Genomic DNA, 19,593 nt, shown 5'->3' with positions numbered 1-19,593 from the left:
AGATTACAGGAGGTAGTTTGTCTTGTTTGGCAAAGTTTCTTGGGCTTTTTAATAATTTTTTAAAATGCTGTAGGCTTTAAATTATCCTTTCAACCACGATGTCTTTTGAGTGGTCTGTAGTAACTAATCCTTACCTACCATTACAGGGTATGCATATCCAGCTTCCTTTTCTACACTATATCTTTATATTTATTACTTCTAATAAATAGATTCTAATATCTGCATAATAAAATCAACATGAGGCATTATGATAAGTAACATGAGCATTATGATAAATTATTTTACTTCTCTTTGGAGTAGGGTAAAAACTTACAGGCAAGCTGGTAAATTAACAAAACTTAGAACAACGATTAATGACAGAACAGTAGGAATCAGGAAATTGCCCGTGGCAAGAGAAATTAACTCAAAATCACGCTCTTAAAAGGATTTAAAAGCAATCCCAGAGCTTGTGGCAGGAGGAGGTTTGCTCTGCTGATCCCCCCAGCGCCTAAATGGGACTACAAGAAGGGAGGGGGACTTTTCACAAGGGTGTGGGGTGACAGGACAAGGGGGAATGGCCTGAAGCTGAAGGAGGCAAGCTTTAGGTGGGATTTTGGGAAGAAATTCTTGGCTGTGAGGGTGGGCAGGCCCTGGCACAGAGTGCCCAGAGCAGCTGTGGCTGCCCCAGGGTCCCTGGCAGTGCCCAAGGCCAGGCTGGAGCAGCCTGGGACAGTGGAAGGTGTGGGATTGGATGGGCATTAAGGTCCCTTCCCACCCAAACCATTCCATGATTCCCTGGCAATTTCTGGCTCGTGATCTGAGCCACGGGGCTCTCCTGCCTCTCCTGAGATGCTCCGTGCTGTGAGAAACACACCCCAAGCAGAGCAAATAGTTTTATTCCCGATACAATCTCTCTGCTCTCACCTTTTATTGCCCAGGTCTTTATTTAGCAGCAGCAACTTTCTTCTGAACAAAGCCTAGGCCCAAGCTACACCCTGGGGCCATCCATCACTTGTTGCCACAATGGTGTTTCCATTGTTAATTGTTTGTCAGAGCAGCTTTTCGGGGTTAGGCAGTGCAGTGATTTAGTAGGGCAGCTAATCAGCTCTGAAAATGTATTCTCAAAATAAATTAGATCAAAAATAAAAAAAAAAAGAAGAAGCTTGAAAAGTCTGCTGGTCTCAGTACAATCCTTTGGGAGTGCTGAGCTGCCTCACCAAACCGCAGCTGGATCCAGGAGCTCCCGAGGTTCAGGGCTGCTCTGCTCCCAGCACAGAGCTGAGTGAGGAGACCTGCCCAGCACACGAGGCTCAGTGTGGGGTTCTGGCCAGGGTTATTAATGGCTCACTTTTCATAAGCATAAAGAAATACAAGAAACTTGTCTAAATGAAAAAGAAAGGTTGCCTGCCTTTTTTTTCTTTTTTCTTTTTTTTTTTCTTTTAAGATGGCCTCTGATAACAGGAACTCACAAGGGAAAATGTGGTTAAAAGCCCATTTTGTAACTAGATCCTATATGCACATACCATCAATACTCCAACTCTGGCTCCCTTTTATCAGGCTAATCATAGCTGCACTGTTTTGTTGTCAAAACATCTCCTGTGGAAGTCAGACCAGAGAGTCCTTTCAGTAGCAAAAACATGAGGTCAATATCCCAACTCTGCCTGTATTAAGAATCTCCTACCTCCTAAAAGCACGTGGAAAAAAAGATACAATAAATAAATAAACAAATAAATAAATAACATCCACAAACCCAGGCAGTTTCCTGGGCTCTTGTCAGCCCATTCCTGATACATCGTACCATCAGCAGCCACGGTGGCTTCTCAGTTTACAGCTGTATTCCTGGCGCTGCAGAAGGAGCAATAAAAACGCTGCTGCAGAGCTGCTCCCTCGGTGAATTCCGTGAGGGGCAGAGCCAGGCAGGGTGAGAGCCTGCCCTGCCTGGCAGGACTGACCACAGCACCTCCCCAGGGCCAGCCCCGGCGGGCTTGGGACCCTTGTGGTAACAAAAGGTGACTCGTGCCCTGTTGTGATCAATCACCTCCCAGTCAATTGATTTGGTGACACAAACAGGGGTCTGGCAAGCTCAGGCCAGGGTCAGAGACACCCAGGGGAGGGTGGCACCCCCTGAAAGGGGAACTCTGATCCCCAGTCCCACCCAGGAGAGCTCCAGGCACAGTTAATGCATCCAGGCAGCAGAAGCAGTTTGGGCAAGCACAGGTGCCTGGGACCCAATTACCTGCCACTGCATCTAATGACTAACTGATGGGCTCAGAGGGCTGTGGGGGCCTGATGACCAGGGGGATGGATGATCAGAAGGCAGTAGAAGGTTTGCGATGAGAAAAGAGGTGCTCTGGTTGGAGCATTTAGGATTTTACTGGCTGTTCAGTGATGTGGGAGATGCAGCTGGTTTGTGGTGCAGAGCTGCGTCTGTGTGTGAGCACAGGCTCTCCTCTGCCACAGCCTCCAACACATCTCACGGCTTTTGGAGATGGACACGGCCTCAGAAGCTCCTGAAAACATGGTCTGTGGGCCCAGGGTTTCTCTGGGCTTGAGTTTGCTCAGACTTTTTAATCCAAGTACAAATAAAGGAATATTTTACATCCGAACCAAAGTAACGGTGGTGAAGCTGCTGCGAGCCTGAGCTCCTGAGCTCCGTCCAGCCTGGTTTCTCAGGCAAGTTCATTTGGTTGTGCCTGAGAGCTGAAGGTGCCTCTCTGTATGAAGACATGAGCAACAATTCTGAAAAGCACTGGAGAACCTGGAGGCTGTTGCTGCGCTGCTCTGCAAATCCCTCGCTCTTTCCCTGTGCTGTCTCTGGGAGCAGCTGTGGCTGCACCGAGTGGATGCCCTGGCTCCTGTGGCACATCCAGGCACAGCCTGGGCTGCGGCTGGGGCTGGATTCCAAACTGGCATTGGGATCAGCCCTGCTACCCTGCAGGCTGTGCCCCCTCCCTGGGTACCACCTGGAGTGCCTTGTTCAGACACCAGAGGAGGGGCTAATCATTAATATACATGAAGAAAATTCTCCCTCCAGCAGTAATATTTAAGGTCAGCAGAAGAATTGGAGAAATAAACCTCTTTCTGCCAGTCATCTTTAACCAAGCATGTGAACCCCACTGCATTGTCTGTTCCCTCAAGCAACGTGGAAGTGTCACCAGGTGCCCACTGCATGTCATGAAGTGACTTCCAGACCTACAGGGGCTCATTTCTTTCTTTCTGTTTACCTTTTATTCCCTGACAAGCACAAACACAGCTATTTGTTCACAGGGATGCTGCTCATCCAGACTTTTTTTAATTATTCATTTCCTGCACAGCTGCTCTGGGAGACTTTCCTGATCCCACCCCATAACGTGTTACTTGTTGCAAACACACTGGGGAATATGTTGTATTTGTAAAAAAAATAATATTCCTTCGTTATCACAACAGGCACTTTGACAAACACTATTTTTGCTTTTTTTTTTAAAAAAAGACGTGACATTTCCTTTACACATTTGTTGATGGACACAGAGGTGAAAAGATGAACTGTCAAAGCAGATTATTCACTGCCAAAGAAAGGTCTTAAACATCGTGGATCCGATCCAGAAAACATGACAGTCTTGCAGGCAGTGTAAGAACCATGGAGCTGTGGATGCTGTCAGAAGAAGGTTCCAAAGCCATCAGCGTCTCCCAAGGCTACAGAGAGGTGGAGCAGCAATGGCACGTATGGAGGGAAGGGAGCTGGGCTGCAAAACTGGATGTGGATGTGCATCTGTGCTGCCTGTGGCCAGCTGGTGTTGGCCCTGAAATCCTGCAGGAGCCTTTTGGTGACAAAACCTGCTGGGAACCAGGGACTGGCCCTGGAGAAAGCTGAGCTCTGGCAGTTGCTCCAGCATGGGGGCAGTGGGAGAGGAGAAGGAGGAGGCAGAGCTGTGCTGGACACTGATCACTGCAGGAGCACCCTGAGCTGCACAGCTGTGCTGGACACAGGTCACTGCAGGGGCACAGGGAGCCACACAGCTGTGCTGGACACTGGTCACTGCAGCACCCTGAGCTGCACAGCTGTGCTGGACATTGGTCACTGCAGGGGCACAGGGAGCCACACAGCTGTGCTGGACACTGGTCACTGCAGGGGCACCCTGAGCTGCACAGCTGTGCTGGACACAGGTCACTGCAGGGGCACCCTGAGCTGCACAGCTGTGCTGGACACTGGTCACTGCAGGGGCACCCTGAGCTGCACAGCTGTGCTGGACACTGGTCACTGCAGCACCCTGAGCTGCACAGCTGTGCTGGACACTGGTCACTGCAGTGGCCTGAGCTGCTCCTGGCTGGCCAGGCTGGCCGGGTGATGTGCCCAGCACGTGTGGCTGGGTGGGGACCAGCCTGGACAACAAGGGTGGTGTCCATTCCCTGGCCATGGGCAGGGCGGAGTCGCACAGTCTGGTGTGGAAGGGGTAACAAATAGCATGAGGAAATCATGTGGAGATGAGGGGAAGCAAACTCATGTTCATGGCAGGAAGGAGAGAAAGGGTGGAGAAAGTGGAATGATGGGGAGGAGGGCACAGAAAGACACAGGTCCACTTTCTGTTGTGACGAAGTCTGACCTTGAGCTAATGCGTATTTACAAATCTGACAATCAGCAGAAGACATTTTGAGACTATGACTAGATTAGTATCTTTATATAACTATAATTAAAATGACAGAACTCAAACCATGTCTTTTTCCAAAATAAAACTTCCCTTTCCATCTATTCAAAGATTTGAGATGCACTTTTACAAGCTTGATGTCAAGATGTCACTAGAAATGCACGAGGCCATGGTGATATCATGGTGTGAGAGAGTCACGAGCAAGGCACGTAAACTGTATGAAATACTGTCATTTTTTTCCCTTCCGTTTTGGCCATTGCCTAAACTGGAACCATAAAACTCATCTTAAAATAGCACTGCAGGTTAAAAAAAAAAAAAAAAAGGAAAAGTACTGAACTGGATTTTGTTTTCCAGCCAAGTTTGTTCAAACAGCGTTTGCTAATAGCAGAGCTTTGGGGCAATTCTGCGAACCCTCGGAAAGTGACTTGTATTGCAGATGTCAGGGCTCTTATCAATAATTTCCTATCTCCTTGTAAAGCCAGGAACATTTCCCTATCTACCTGTGCAGAGATATATTTTATGTCAAGATGAAGGGCAGAACAGCACTCAACATTTAGTTCTAAATCATGTAACCAGTATTAACTGATCTGTCAAAAACACCTTCATGGAAAACGCCTGGCCGAGCTGATTCCTGGTTTTGGAAAGGTTGCCTGTGCAGACACTTCCAGCACGTCTGTGAGCACGGGCCCGGTGTCTCCAGCCACGCAGGTCTCCAGTTACACATTTCCCCCAGTAACTGTGGAGTAAATACTCCACAGGTATTAAACATACAGCTGGAACTGCTGGGGCTCCAGCCATACAGAAAAGGTGGCACTCAAGTCCGAGCCTGTTCCTCGTGCAGCTGAGGGGATGGGAATGGAGGCAGATCAGAACTGGCCACGAGGGCTGCTGGGGGGCTGCTGGGTTGGGTGGCCAGGGCTGGCTGAGCAGACTCTGCTGGCTCAGGTCCCCTGAGCAGAGCTGGGGGCAGAAAACTCAAACCTCCGCGGTGCCTTGGAAGTGCTGTCCTGCCCTCCTGCTGCAGGAGGCCATGCAGGTGCCACCCAGGCTGGAGCCAGAGCTGGGGCCACCTCTCTGATGGCCAGGTGAGGACACTCAGAAGTTTAATCACAGCTCCAAGTGTCCATCTGCCAAAACTGGTCCTTTTTCTGACGAGCTCCAGGTGCTGGTCCCGCACTCTCATACAGTGACCGAGGATAAGCGAGGCGTTCAGTGTCTGCTCTCTGTGCCTGGAGGGACTCTCAGCCGTGCCCTCAGCGGGCTCTGCCTCGGCTGAGAGCAGCTCTCCAGCCACGTTCTGGTGGCCTGGTTTGAGGGAGTGCTGCAGTTTGCTGTGCTGCTCCTCAGAGGGGAAAGCCCAGAGGGACACCCAGAAATTCAGCCTTTGCTGGAGCATTCCTGGGAGCATTAGGGAACTGTGGCAAGGGGGGGTAGGTGCACACACGAACCCTTTGGACACTGCTGAAGTCTGTTCATTGTGAAATTAATTCCTTGTGAACCAGAGATAGAAGGAAGTGGCTGACTGAAATCATGGTCAGAAGAAGAAATGAGAGATCTCCACCAGAGAATTTTCCATAAGATGTGAGGGGTGGAAACTCCTGGAGGAACACCAGGATTCTACAAAAAACAGTGAGCTATGGGATGGAGCAGGATGTGGAAGGACAAGAGGGAAATCAAAGGCCTTTTAATACATTTGATACATCTTAAGCAGGAGATGCTAAAGTATGTTAGTGAAGGGGAAATTGCAGAATTCAAGGTTAAATGAGAAGAGCTAAGCATAATTAAAAGGGATGAAAGAAGGTTGAAAGCCAGTGAGATGTTACAGAGATGCTGTTGGAAGGGAGAACAGACCAGTGCCCTACTAGAGAAATGAGGAAAACCAGTCAGCTCCTATTTCCTGGGAGAACAGGGGAGCCAGGAGGGAGCCACGAGTGAGGAATCGCATCAGATGGAGCTGCAGGTACATTTCCTCAGATTCAGCTGGATCTTACAGCTCTGTAGTTGGAAAGGTAATGGTACAGAGGTAGAGAGAATGAATTTTCTGCTGTGTTGAAAGCTCCAGGGGAAAAAAAGAAGTGAAATTCAGTCAGTAGGCCAGACTCTGGGAGAGCAGGATAGACTGGACTGAAATGAAGCTTGAAAGCAAATGAGCAATTTTCAAATTGAGAAAAGGACAGGGAGGAGAGGCCTGCAAACAGGAGGAGAGGAAAACTAATTGAATTACCTGGCTGAGCACTGAGCAGAACACACTGCACATCACAATTTGCACAGCAGAGAGGTGAGGAAGAGCAGTGCTAAGAGCAGAATATTGCAGATTAACCATTTCAGAGTGCCCAGGAGGGTCAAACAGGAGCTGCAGCTCAACTGAAGGAGTGAGGAGATGCCAATGTGAGAAGCTGGTTGTGTTGTCACTCCAGGACCTGACAGCACCAAGAGTGCGTGTGGGAATCTGGGAGGAGAAGGAAGAGCCTTGGATCAAGCATGGAGAAGGATGGGGAGAGGCTGGGCAAGAGAAGGGGCTCGGAAGCAGCGGGAACAGGAGAGATCCCCGACCGTTTGCACCAGCTCTGCTCCTGATCCAGAAAGCTCAGGGAAAGGAAGGTGCTTGGAGGAGGAAGAGAGCACAGGTGAGGCCCTGAGAGCTGGAGGAGCTGTGGGTGCCTGGGTGAGCACAGAGTCCATCAACAGCCGGGAGGGGAGAGAAAAGGAGGGGTGGTGGCACCGGAGGGCCGGTGGAGGAGAGGGGCCGGTGCAGCTGGGCAGAGGGGGTGGCACCTCGGCAGGACAAGGACAGGGACAGGGACACAACCCAGAGCCGTCAGAGGAAGGGATGAGGAGCACGGTGGGAAGAGGATAGGCTTGGCACGGAAAATGGGAGGGCCTAAGGAAGATAAGAGTGCCAGGTGCTGTGATGGACCAAGGGTGAGGTCAGAGCCACGGCAGACGGGCGCGTGTACAACATCAGAAAACAGGAGGCAGCTCCTGCCTGTGGTTTCCAGGTACAGCACTTCTGCCTGTGACCAGAAGTGATTGATTACAGAATTAGGCTGCTGCTATTTTGGCCCTGTGACTTCAGATGCTGTAATCTAAGGCTGCTGTGTGCTTATCCTTGCAGCAAGGATAACTCCTGTGGCATAGGGATGCTTTGGGGGGAGACACGTCAGAAAGCTTTTCCCCAAACTGCGTTTGTAATCCTGCCACTCCTCTCATCAATCAGCAGGCGAGCACAGAACTGGCGGTGTGCTTCCTGTTGGAGTGTTGTGAATTTTCAAAGGCAAAGTGCACTATTGTTTGATAGCCAATTATTCACTGGCATTGATAAACAGGCTCTGCCCGCGATTACTGCAGCAATTACTCACTCTCCTAATTTAGACACAAGGAAAAATTAATCCAAGCTTCCAGTTGATCATTTATATCTTTGGCTTTCGTAATACACATCACAGCACGCTGAAAACAGCTCCACCATAAAGGAAACTGATCTGTCCGAATTGATAAGGTGTTTTACTCTCATTCTGTCACTGAGGGAGGCATGGCTGAGTCCAAGCTGAAGGGCTGTGGCTGAAGGTGGGGTTTTTTATGTTTTGGGGACATAAAAATATGAAAATAATTTTGTTAGACCTTAAATTAAAAACAGAAGGGAGGGATGTTACTGCAGCCAAAGGGAACTCCGTGTACAGCTAAGCAAGCAAATAAAACATGAGGATGTTTAAGTGGTTTGACCTCAGCTTGCCCCCAGGCCACCCTTCAAGCGCTGAGGGACCTGATTCCAGTCAGCAGACATCCAAATGTTCAGGGGAGGCTAGTGGGGAGTAACTGGAGAGTGCTGGCAGCCCAGTTCAGGATGAAGTGGAGCTGGCAGAGGCACATGAAGCTGTTAACAGGCTTGGGAATGGTAAATTGAGACCATCTACCTACTCCTTGTAATAAGTCAGGAGCTGCAAGAGGGAAAGGGATCCACATGCCACGGGAGCAGGGAAATGCTTTTATTCATTTTCTTGTTGTTATTAAAGTTCCTCCACAGATCGCAAAGGGCACAAGGATGTTGTAGGGGCTGTGAGCCTGAGGGAAGGAGCAGTACCCGGGAAGTGCCTTCTGCAGCTTCTCCGTGGCCCTGCTGGGGTTTCGCTTCCCGTGTCTGTCCCTGTGCTGGCTGCTGGCCGGGGTTCAGCTGTCTCGGAGAGGAGCAGGAAGAGCCTTTCCTTGGACCACGTCTGGCAGCACATCCCTGCCCAGCTGTGTGCGAGGTGGAGCCTGTGCCGTGCCTGGTGAGCGATGCGCCGGGCAGGGGATGCTCGGAGCGCAGCAGCCCCGGCCCCGGCAGCAGGGCGCACCTTGCTGGCGGTTCCGTTTGCCAGCTCCCAGCCCCGAGCGCTGTCACCGCAGAGAACTTTCCTGTTCAGGTGCCGGACAGAGCCTGAGCGACCCCAGGTAGGATTTTTCACTCAGCTCTCGCCCTGGGAAGCGCCCGTGCCCGGCAGCAGGAGGAACGCCGGCACTCGCCCCAGCCCTGGGGGCGGATGGGGTGAAGCACGGACAAGGCTGTGGCCCCTCTGCTGCCCAAAGCAGACTTGAGGCAGGTAACTGGGCGTACAACTGAAAGGCAGCAAAATCTTGTCATCTCCCAGTATAACACCTCTCAGTATAACATCTGTCCCGGCTGCCCAGGGTGGGGCGCGGAGCCGGGGCAGCGCAGGCTGGGCACAGGACTGGCTCAGCCGCAAGAACGAGATTGCTCCGCTTGGGAGCCAGTCAGGCCTCCCCTCACTGCTGCTCCAGCGCGATGTTGATTAGCAGCCGCTCATTAATGGGCAGCCTGGGCAGGGGCACTGCCCGCGGTGGGCTCTGCAGGGGCTGGAGGTGCTGCTGCCCCTTCCCAGCTCTGCTGGGGCCCAGGTCCCGTCGCCCTCGCTGCCACCGGGGCTCTGCCCATCTTTGGGGCGCCTGAAGCTCCTGGGAGCAGTTTAAGTTCCAGGCAAGCAGAGCTGTCCCAGCCTCTTCAGGAGGCAGCGCTGCTCCTGTGCCCGAGCCAGGCGGGGTGGGCTGGGCAGGAGGGGCACTGCTCTGGGAATGTGCTGTGGCCAAACCCCTCCAGGGGCTGGGAATGGGCACAGCACTGCCCATGGGAGGTGCTGGCTGTGAGCCCTGCGCCTGCATGGCACAGCCATGGGAAATACACGCCAGAGACTGCAGCACCCCGAGACTCCCGGCCTTGGCGTTGGCTCCAGGTGTGCCTGGTCACAAAGCACTGACCGTGATGTTATAACTGGGCTGATCGGAAAGAGAAGAGAAAACTATCAGAGCTCATCTTATCTGAGACAATCATGCACGCTCAGGAACTGTGTAATTCAGTTGCTGGGCTTAGCCAAAAGTTAAAGAGTTTCTAAAGTTTATTTCCTGTCTTTATAGCAACTGTCTGGCCCTTTATTTATTTTCACTGAAAGCTGCTGGTGTGCTAAAAATATTTTTTGGAGCAATTCTTGTGGCAGATTGTATAACAATCGCAGGCTGAAGCTGGAGCAGTTGGGAAGTGAAGGATGCCTCCTTGGGCAATCTCTTCTCATGAACTTCCATCATTTTTATTTTTAAGCTTTGTGCTATAGCATTTCGTGTCCCTCGCCACCGCGAAGAGCTGACGGCTCTCATTGTTGTTACCTTGAAAGGGCAGTTATCACGGCTAATCCACCCTCCAAGGTTTTTCCTCAGGATAATTATTGTTTTGGTGATTCATCTTGCAGACCCTGCCCTTCCTTATTCGCACAAAATATCCTACTCCCTGCAATATTTCTGGGTCAGGCTCGTGCCACACATGTGATTTCCTCTTGGGCATGCAAACAAGACAAGATGGATTTAAAGGTCAGCCAGCGCTGGGCTGGCCACCCTCGGCACTGCCCCGGCTGCTCCGTGTGCCACCTGTGGGGATGTCGTGACATGGGGAAGGATTGGGGCTGGATGGGCACGGGGTGGTCAGGTAAAGGTCACTCGTGTGGGGTGGGGGGCAGTGCCTCTGTTGTTGTGCTGGAAAATTTCACTGCTCCTGTCTTCAGTGGAAAACATTATCACCAGCACATCCTGGCATGTAATTTGGCCTCATTTATTATCATCCAGTGTTGGCTTAATGCTTATGGTGCATTTCTAAGGTACTTAGAGAGGGCTGTGGTTTTTCAAGGAAGCATAACTCATGGAGGACAGGGGAGGGAGAATCCTGAAAGTTTTTGGCACAAATTGACTCGAATTTTACTGAACATGAAAAATATAACCTGGGCAGGCTTTGGCATGCTCTCTTCATGGCCCAGAGGCCACGGGGGAGGGAATATGCCCGGCAGGCAGGATTACCACCTGGGAGAGCTGGGCTCTGCTTTCCCTGCCAGCGTGCTTGTCCGGGTCTGTCCGTACATCCTGTGCTCCCCACCACGGCTTGTAGCAGGCACATGTATGCCTCAACATACAGAACCAGCATCAAACCCAGAGATGGCACCAGAAAGGTGGATCAGAAGCTTGGTTTGGGTTTGCTTGGGAGCTTTTTCCCCCACTTTCACTTTGGCGTTTGTGCTAGAGGGGTGAGCTCATGGCTCACAGCTGGTCTGGCCCTCCCCAATGGTGTGACACAGCGGGAGGGAGCAATGTCCCAGGGAGTCAGGAACACCCCAGGTTGGACTGGATTGGATTCACCACCTTCACCGGGAGAGCTGGCAGTGTTTTAAGGTCCCCACGGCAGCACAGCACTGGCAGCAGGCTCCTGCTGTGACCCTGTCTCACACAGGCGGAGCAGGACACCCACCTGCAAACTCAGGGAATCACTTTGGCTATGGAGGAACAGCAGCCAGCACGCCCAGTGCTGACACACACCGAGGGAAACCTGCACCGGCACCAGGCTGGGGACACGCAGCCCGAGCAGCTCTCCTCAGGCACTGCTGGCCAGCAAAGGTGGGAGGCAGGAACAGCCCCAGCCTGCCATGTGAGGTGCTGGACTGCTGACCAGAGGGCAGCTCACGGGCTGCTCTTGGGCCAGGAGTAGCTCCTGGTGATGTTCCTGACTGATGTTACTGTTTTTAACACCAAACTGATTTTATACATGATGGTAGTCCCACAACCCCTCCCTGTGTGGTACGTAGTTCTGACCTGTTTCATGAGAAAAAACACAAATGGAATGTTCTAGTGACTTCGAAGAAGTTAACATACACCATGACTACACTGGTTTGTTTTGAAAACTCTCCCAGCAGCCTACACTTACATTTACAGTTTCTTTGAATGTATAACACCAATGCCTCAGAGACCTGGGGCTGTCATGGCAGAAGAGAGATTCAATCTGCTACTGCTTCCTTGAGCATTAAATGCTTTGAATTGGCTTCACCATGTCTAATATCCTATTTTTAAATTTTCTTTTCCTGGCACAAGAGTTCTGGAACAACACTGCTGAGAGCAGCTACCTGGGCAGTAAAGCTGCTGCCAATGCCTAAAATATCAAAATCACTTTTATTTGGGTAAACAGTGCTAAAAACACTAATGCTGTGCAGGTACACCTGGTAAAGATTTGCTTGGGATTTTATTGTACAAGGAAAATACCCACCCAAACTATCCAAGCAATAAAAGATCCACTAAACATGTCCAGTAAGGAATCTAAAAATATGAGGGAGGGTTATATTCACCACGGTTTAGGTAGTAGAGAAAATAGAGTTTGGTTTGGTTGCTCACCCTATTTGTAGTTAACAGTTTTCAAAATGCTTAGTTGGAATTGACCGAGTTTGATGAAGCTCTCAAAGATGCAGGTCAGAAGATAATAAGAAAATACCTGTGTATTTTCTGTTAGGTATCAGAAGCAACACTTCCAAAGGTTTGATGGAACTGTCACATGAATTTAACATGCAAATCCTTGTTAAAAGCTCTGCTGACCATAAGCGGAATTGTGGAAAGTCAACAAATCACCTCTGGAAAAATGGCATTTATGAGTTATATTCTCAGAAGAGTAAAAATAGAGCTCCATCTGTTTGTTTTCCTTTATGAAGTGGCCAACTGTAACACTCCCTTACCAGCCCTAAAAAAGAATTTACATAAAAGATGGTGACGCAAACCCTTATCTCATGACTGTGTCTCATTAGGTCATCGATGGTGGGCAAGAAACGCTTCATTTTCAAAGTGTCTTTGCCATCTTCCCTGGCCATGAACCAACTCGAGGAAATGTTTTGGGGCATTATCTGCACAGCAATCTGTTACCTTAATAGTGCAAATCTGTCTGTGGGACGTGCAGTAAAATCTGAGTTGTTTATCACCTGTAAGGCAGCACTGACAGGGAAACCCTCCCGCGTGCAGTCATTAGCAGTGCTCAGAACTGCGCTGGCCAAAGGGCAGCAGGGGTGTTCTCCCGGAGCACTGAGCTCCACAGCTTCAAACACTGCTTGAGCAGAGCTCGTGGAGACCCAGACCTGCCAGCTCTATTTCATGATCTGTTATTTTATTGTAGGAAAAACACTTGCCATGGCTTATCTGTCTGACGGTGAACATGTTTGGTGCTGGAAATGAACATCTGAACCTGTGCCAGGGCCTCACCACCCTCACAGGGCACAATTCCTTCCCAATATCCATCTATTCCTGCATCCTGGCCCTCCAGCCCTTGTCCCCAGTCCCTCTCCAGCTCTCCTGGAGCCCCTTTAGGCCCTGCAAGGGGCTCTGAGCTCTCCCTGGAGCCTTCTCTTCTCCAGGTGAGCACCCCCAGCTCTCCCAGCCTGGCTCCAGAGCAGAGGTGCACGGAAGATGCTTTGTTGTCATCCAGTCACAGAATTTGTAAATGTAAAAGCAGCACTGGACTGTTTTCTGTTGCCCATTTTGATGGAGGGAGCTGTGTTTGGAGAGGGATTACCCAGTGACCAGCTCAGTGCTGTTGTCCACTGAGTGCAGCACCCTGTTCAGTACCAAATTCATTGATCGCCACTTCAGACCTTTATTTTTGGAGATTAATTCCTGAGCACTTGCACTCCCACCAGTCACCCTAAAACCAATTAACACAGTTCCAGAGCAGCTTAGATTTGGCTACTGTCAGAGCTGCATCTCCGTGGAGTCTTCAAATACCTGGGATGTCCCTCTGTGAGCCAGCAGGGGCATGGATGGGCAGAGAAGGCAGAAAACTTTGTGTACAGCTGTGCTGCATCTGGATCCAGACACGGGCTCCGAGATTCACAGGAACACAGGGCTGCTCCCAAAACCAAAGGGAAGCAGATAGAGGGGAACTAGGGAGGGTGGGATTGTTGGGGCATCCCAAGCAGGGCCAGGAGTTGACTCAGTGATCCTCATGGGTCCCTTCCAACTCAGGATATTCTGTGATTTTTAGTTCCTATGTTTTAAGAGCAGTTGAAAGGAAAACTCCTATGTTGGCCCTGCTTGAAATACAACACTGCAGTCACTGAATGGGATTTGAAGGACAAGCAGTAGTGGGTATTTTTTCTTTAAGAAGGTAATCTTGGAATTTCTTGGCCACGTTTCAGAATTTCTGCAACACAATGGAGTTCACTGAGTCATGGCAATCCAGTGGGAACACAGGTTTTGCTAGGGCTGAAATGTGAAACTTAACAATTCTAATAATTTTATTTTAAAATATTTTAATTTATACTATGTTAATATAATTAAGAATGCATAATAATTAGTATCTTAGCTAAGACTTCTCTTAATATGCTAATGTAATAAGGTGTTAATTGTTCACTTTATTTCAATCAAGCATTTGAACAATACCCTCAGGGACACGGTGACATCCTTGGGGGTCTCCTGTGCAGGGCCAGGAGTAGGACTCAATAATCCACGTGGGTCCTTTCCAACTTGGGATATTCAAGATTCTGTGAATTATTCTGAGTTCAAAGTGAAATCCTGTCCTGAGATTAAGGGAAGGATTTCCCTTGACTCAGCTGAACCCGGGTTTAAACACGTCTGTTCCTGTCAAAGGACAGCTTTGCAGAGCTGCTCGTTGGCACTGCACCCATTTCAACTCTCTGCACGGTAGTTTTACATATTTCACTGCACATTTTTGTGACAGTCAGCTGAAATTTTTTAACAGCCTTTAACAAGAATCCTATTTCCTGCCTTTGCATCCTTCAGATACTCATGTACTCTGCTTATTTCACACTCCTTAGTTATTCTCAGGCCTCACGTTCCACCTATTTCACTTACCTGTAGGTTTTTTCCATTGGGCTGATGAGGTGTGCCCTAAGCCGAGGAAGATCTGCTGTGTTGTGCGTGCATCCCCTGGTTTCTGTGCATCCCCCTTCCTTGCAGCACGTAGGAAAAGGCAGTCGGGGCAGTGTTGGGCAGCTGATGAAGAACCCATCAGGAATTACATCAGGCTCTAAAAACAGCCCCAGCCTTACTCTCTGTAAAATAAACATCGAGGAAAGGCTCTGGCTGCTCTTTTGCAGTCAGACCCTTCAGCGTTGCTCTGTACCAGGACCCAACAGCACCAGCCACAGCTTCCCCAGGCACAGTGTGAGCCAGGGACAAATTTACTGTTGCAGGAGTTGGGAAGTTCAAACTACACCTCTCCTTTTCTTCCTTATCCCTCCTCATTTTAGGGAGCTACTGCAGGAGAAGCCACTTCCAGCTGAGAATCGGGTTTGACGTGTGGCAGCATTTTGGGACACTGGCATTGATTGACCACTGCTTGCTCCTTTCCCCCAATTTACACAGAGTTCCTGGGAGTGTACTAAGGGGTGTATAATATATAAGGTGAGGTACACAGGGAGTAGAAAACTCCCTCACAGAACTGGGACTTCCATGACTTGACCCTTCTCCCCGCTTTTATCCTGTGCTGGGTTTAACTAATCAGCTTGACATCATCTGTATAGGAGAGTTTTAATGTCAAAGGAGTATTTTTTCAGAAACATTCTCCTATTTCAGAAAGGACTATTTCAATCTCCAAAAATACAGTCCTTAGTAGCATTATGTGGTTTGTAATAGCTTTATTTTGAAGATTGCTTTAATACAACAGGCTGGAAGAGAACAGTGTCTGATTTTCCAATGCCTCTTCACTTGGAGTGGTTTTAAGTATCTGAAACAAACCAGCCTAAAAATCCAATTCCACTGCAACCAACAGAACAAATAAGAACAAATCTGATTTCTCGTGTTGCAACAACACACACACTGACATCTGATGCCTCCAGTAGCTCCTGCCAGGGCTCATCTTTACAGAACTATGACATTAAAGACACAGCTTCAGCTCGAGGGCTGAAGGCCACACCATGCCCTAATGTCTCTAGAACTGAGGGATGTCAGGTCTTTTGGGAGGCTCAGCTGAAGGCAATAATCTCAGCTGGACTTGTCTCACTGGTCTCTTGACCAGTGTATCTGAGACTTGTCTCCCTCTCTCTCAAGGGGTTTTTTCCCTTTGCATGTATCAGGTACTTTATCATTTGTCTTGTAAAGCAAAAGCTGTCTGCACCTATTACTGAGTCCAGCCTGCTGCTTACCAGGGGACAGAGGCAAGAAGGGCTTTTGGGCATAAAGACATCACAGAATCTTTCAGGTTGGTAAAGGCCCTTTAGATAGAATCCAACCATTAACCCAGCACTGCCACTAACCTCCCATCCATCCCTGCCCTCTGGCAGTGGAAGCCATTCCCTGGGTCCTGTCCCTCCAGGCCTTGTCCCCAGTCCCTCTGCAGCTCTCCTGGAGCCCCTTTAGGCCCTGCAAGGGGCTCTGGGGTTTGCCTGGAGCCTTCTCTTCTCCAGGGGAACATTCCCAGCTCTCCCAGCCTGGCTCCAGAGCAGAGGGGCTCCAGCCCTGGAGCAGCTCCATGGCCTCCTCTGGACTGGCTCCAGCAGCTCCACATCTTTCCTATATTGGAGATCCCAGAGCTGGACACAGTAGAGGGGAGCTCTCAGCTGACGTGACCCAAGTTTCTCAACACAAGGGAGAGAATTTTTAATGCACCAAGTTCACCTACCCATGACCATGGCACAAGCACCCCGAGCCCCTCTGGAAGCACAGGGATGTTTATTAGCAGTGGTGTCTCTCATGGAAAAGCCCAACAGGTCTCAGCTTTCACACCACAGGGAGATTGCAGAGCACACCTTTCTGCATGGAAGGGCACAGCACACAAATAATCCTCCTGGGATGTGGAGCTGTGCTGGAGCCGTGTATTCTGTTTTTGGAGCAACACTGGAATGTTTCCAAGACCACCATGACACTATCACTGCACTATGGGTGGTAAACAAGTCTCTACTGCTACTGCAAACCTTCCTGCACTGCTGGCTGTGCATTCTTTAACCACTCTTTATTACAAGCATTCTTGCCATGCTGCCACCCTCATCCTTGGACCCCTCGGAATACACACCTGGAAAAGGCAAAGCAACCCTGTGCCTCACTGAGCAGATCCTATTTACTGGGTGGAATCCAGAGAGAAGTCAAGGTGAGAAAACTACCTGGTGAGACAAGACTGCTAAACCAGCAGCTGCAGCGGGTTGGCCACAGATCATTCAAACCTTTTGGAAGCATACCCCTTATAGTTATAAATGTTTAGGTATATTGGAGGCTTTTAAGGCATTTGGTACTGCCAAAATCAAACTCACTGGTGTTTCTCTGCCCCGAGCCTCACCTGTAGATACCTTACCAGCTGCATCTATGTTAAAACTGAAGTCTAGATTTTTGTGCAGCAATTTGAACTCATGGTTCAGAACCAGGCCTGGAGTAAGCAGAGTTCCTGCACACTCAGCCAGTAAATACTTATTCCCCACCCACAGTGAAGTCTCGTACCAAAGATCTTAAACAGAAGTTAACGCCAGAGTAATTTCTAGTTAACACTAGAATAATTAACACTGATTCTAGTTAACACTATAATTAGTGATAGAATTATAGTGAAGACCAAACATGGCCTCGAGTTGTTTCAATGTGGGCACTGTTTTCCTTAAAACTCATGTCCTCATTTTGGAGAAGTAAAGGCAATTTCACCATCAGTTGCATAAAATGCTGTATTTTATTAACTAAACAAAAAAAAGTACAGTAAATTCATACAAAAATGTTCAACATAAGGAATACTTAACATGTTTATGATCTAGGATTGTGTCTGATTTGCAGTTTGAACAGTGGCTGGCGTAAGCACAGCATATTAATGCTACAAGGTGCTCAGCAAAGAAGTCTCTGTACCCCACAGAACAGTGTCCAGCTGGAGCCCTACCACAACTACTGCTGTGGTGCAGTGCAATTACATCAGAAAACATGGACTCATTCCAACAATTCCATGAGAAACCACACCACCATCTTTAACTGGGAACTTTCCTCCTGCAAGACTCTAAGGCACCACTGAGAGCTTGTTTCACTTGGAGTGCCCATGCCTGGTGAAAAAGCACCAGATTTCAGGGGAGCTGGAATCTGATTCTCTTGGGGAAGGAAAATTGGAGTTTTTCCCCCTGAAAGGCAGATGTATTTTAGCTCCCTGTGAGCACACAGTACCAGTACCTTGATGTTAACAAGTTCACACCACCTCCATCCTAACCTCAGGGGCCTCCAGCTTACTCTGGGAGGAGCTGCCCTCCCAACACAGCCTCTGACTTACACAGCCCAAGGAGACCACAGCCCAGTGTCCCCAAAGTGGCAGCCCCCAATGTCACCATGCTGGATTCCAGCTAGCATTCCTGCACTTCCATTTGGGACCAAATCTGCCAAGACACAGCTTTCATTAAGCCTCAACATGCTTAGAAAGTCCTTTCTCTCCATGTACCAAAGCTGCAGAGGTTTGTAGGCTGAAGCCAAAATGGTCCTGGTGTTATAATAAAGCCCTAAGAAAGGCAGCAGGTTGTATAGTTACCTCCTTGTGAGCAAAATCCCTGCCCTAAAACTATGCAACCTACTACCTCTTCCTAGGAGCCCAATGCTTCCTCTGTGCAGTTCTTCACTCTCTGGAGGACTTTAGCTCACCAGCTGCTCTGGGTCTTCTGCCCTGGCTGGGCACACACTCCAAGGGGACACTGTCAGCACTTACTAACAGTGGCTCACTCCTTGTAACACTTGTGAATGGCTCCATTTTCACTCTGGCTAAGCTAAACTTGCCATCCCAAAAAGCATCTATTTCCATGGGATTTTTGTTACTACAGCAAGCTGCTTGCTGGGCATGCTAGCACAGAACCAGTTACAGACTGGGTACACCAAGGACAGCAAGAAAAGAGAATGCAATAAGCTTAAAAAGTCTTTTACAGAAACAATACTACCTCAGAGGAAAGTGCTGGCTCTTGGATGCTCAAAACTCCATAGCTTCACACCCCCCAGAAAGGTGAGAGGTCAGTTTTGGCCAAAATTGGCCAACACTTAAATTTTGCATTGAATCTGGAAAAGCTGGAGAAAAAATGTGCAGACTTATTAACAAAGGATAATTTTAAGTTTTCCCTCCAACTTTCACCAAGCAGTTGGGAGTCATGGAATTTTAATACATTATGGAAATTGGAGTGTCAAAACAGTTCAAGTCACAATGTACAAGCTTGAGCTACCTGTATTTTACACTCTCCTGACTGGCTTGGAATAACTTCCCCTCTGCAGTGTTCCACTCCCTACCTAGAACACGGGCATTTTCCATCTCCAGCCAGCACTGTGCCACTCACCTTGGGAGACAAGTCATGTTAAGTCAAATATACCCTGTGGGGGTTGCAGCGTTCACACTGACTGCCAGTCCTGTACATTCTGGCACTGATGCTTTACAACCCTGATTTATCTGTTTTCACTCCATGAGTATTTTTAGCCCACGACTGACTGCAGGGAGCGCAGTTTGTTTTACTCCTCAGGGAAGGCAATAGATTGTATAGTTATCTCCTGAACAGGGTAAAATAACTACCCTACAACTATACAATCTACTACCTCACTCTGACAGAGAAGCACACACTTCAGCAAAGAGCTCACACAGCCAACCCCAGTTTCATTCTGAAGGATGTTTGATATGTCACTGAGCAAAGTTAAACACCCCAACAAGAGGAACACCAGTACTTTGTATTTGATTACCCCTCCATACACATACAGGAATAATCTATCT

The sequence above is a fragment of the Corvus cornix genome, chromosome 12 (assembly GCF_000738735.6).
Source record: "Corvus cornix cornix isolate S_Up_H32 chromosome 12, ASM73873v5, whole genome shotgun sequence".
In the NCBI taxonomy this organism is placed as follows: domain Eukaryota; kingdom Metazoa; phylum Chordata; class Aves; order Passeriformes; family Corvidae; genus Corvus; species Corvus cornix.
This window is presented reverse-complemented; position numbering follows the sequence as displayed.